Raw genomic sequence first — 2,373 nt, 5'->3', positions numbered from 1 at the left:
CCTCCCAAGTTCAAGTGCAGAAACCAGATTGCATTCCCTAGAGAACTTCCTGGAAAGAATGTCTCCGTCATTTCCTGCATTTCTCTGTCCTTCCCCAGCACCTCTGGTCTGTTGCACCCTTACTTGTCTAGCTGCAGGGAAGTGTGACATCATTATAGAGCTGTTTTGTGCAGACAGCCTATTCACATCTGGATGACTGATGCTGATAATTACTGCATTGGTTACTAAATCTGCTGGGTTTAGGTGAGGCGAGGCTCCACAGCTGGGGCTGCTGCTCAGAGCTTCACCAGCAGAGAGAGAGGTGAGAACAAAAACCAAGAAAGGTGTGCTTAGGTGCTTGGGATTGAGTGAAACTGGTTAATTACCAGTCACTTGCTATCTCCCTGAGTTGAAGTTTCTAGCTAAGGAACACTCATTGATCAGACAGAACAGGACAACCTGCAACTTACCTCCACACTAAGAGGGTGGTGGGAACCAAGATGCAGAAACAAGCATGGAGGTGGCCTCTGGGATGTCAGGGGCATCCATATGACTCAGATGCCCTCCGAACAGGATGACGGCGTGATACAGCAGCAGACCGGACTCCTTAAGGAAAGAGCTCTGAATCAGGTGTGTCCTTGGGGCAGAGTTTCTGCTAAGTGAAGGTTCTTAATTTGGGGTCTTAGATTAACTTTTAAGGGTCCATGAACCCCCTAAATTTGCACGGCAACATGTATGCGTGTATGTGATTGACCATTTTTCTGAGAAACAAACCCCTACCATTAATCAGATTCTTGAAAGGCTCAAAAGAGTTGATCTCCCAAAGGGAAAAGATTATACACCACTGCCCTAGACCCCCAGAGAAACAGGTTGACATTGGGCAGAGCCCCAGGAAAGACTTGAGATCCCTAATGATCCTGACATGATACTCAGAGATGTGTTTGCGTGTGTGTGCGCATGCATGTGTGTTTATAGATTTTTCTAGAGGGAGGATTCAACAGTTTTTGCCAGATTCTCAAAAGGGTCCACAACCCTCAAAAGACTAAGAACCTGAGCTAGTTCCAGTTCCAAGACTAAGAACCTTACCTATTTCTTTCCAGAGGACAGTCACAGAGACCGGAAAACAGGGCCCAAAGTAGCCTCTGGTAGTTCTGCTAAAACCTGGCGATAAGTGGGGCCAGGGGCTAGTTGGCAGGAGGGTCTCCATTAAACACACACACACACACACACACACACACACACACACACACACAACCAAAGACCACATTGGAGTCATTTTAAGAGTCCAGTGCCCAGAAGCCAGAGTGATGGTCACAAAGCCCTCAACAGATGAAAAAAACAGTCCTAGCTCCCTCCTTTCTGATGGTGTATTCCCAGGTCTTTCTCTTCCAGTGCCCCCTGCCCCAGCTTTCAGAAACGCAAAGACTTTACTCATGGAAGCTCAAATTTCATCCAATAAATCCTTACTGATCACCTACTATGTGCCAGGTCTATTCTAGGCGCAAAACAAAGGACTTGTCTTCAGAGTGTTATCGACCTAGGCCCATTTCCTGCCCAACACACGGGTATTTTGGGCACTGCTGACCTGGCGCTTAGCCGGCACAGCCCCTGGTCCAGAGAGACTGAAACCATCTCGGCCACTGCAGCGGGCTGGGGGTCGAGGTGGGGGTTAGCAGTACCTGTGAGAAAAGCGGTGAGAGGGACTGGAAGGACCCGAGCGGGTAGGCCTACCGGTAGACCCCAGATTAAGCTCAGCCCCGGCGCTGCCGGGGTGGGGACACGGCGGAGGCACTGCCGGCGGCTCGCCGGAACTGGGGGAAGGGGCTGCGGCCCGCCGCCTCCGCCGCCTCGGCCGCCACGCCTGCTCTCCGAGCCGTGCTCGCCCGCTCCCCGCCCTCTGGGGCCGTCGCGAAGCTCGGCTCTCCATACTGAGCAGTCCCCGGGAGGCGTTCGGACACGTTTCCAGGCCGGATAAAGATCGGCTCAGCGCTCGCTCCGCAGCGCGAAATCGCGCCATCAGCGCGCCACGCGCGGCCGCTACGGCCCTGCCCGGCGACGCCAGATCACTATCTGGGGGGGAAAGGCAAGGCAGCGCCGCCGCTCCCGCCGCCACCCTCGGCCCTGCGCGCCGGGGTGGCCGCGGGGCCCAGGGGCTCGCCTCCCTCCCCTCCCCCCTGGCCTGCGTTCTCGGCGCTTCCTCCCGAGGGACCCCCGCTTCCCGCCGGCCCGGGGCCCCCAGCGCCCCGCCAGGCGCCCTCGCCGCCACCCTCCCCCGGCCGCCCGCCCCCCCAGCCAGGCCCCGCTGCCTCCTGAAGGTTACGCGACGCAGCCGCGGGGTGCGGGGGGCGCCCGCCCTCACCGCCGCCTGCGCCGCCTGCGCCGCCGCCCACCCCA

This window comes from Panthera uncia, chromosome D2 (assembly GCF_023721935.1).
Source record: "Panthera uncia isolate 11264 chromosome D2, Puncia_PCG_1.0, whole genome shotgun sequence".
NCBI classification, from domain to species: Eukaryota; Metazoa; Chordata; class Mammalia; order Carnivora; family Felidae; genus Panthera; species Panthera uncia.
This window is presented reverse-complemented; position numbering follows the sequence as displayed.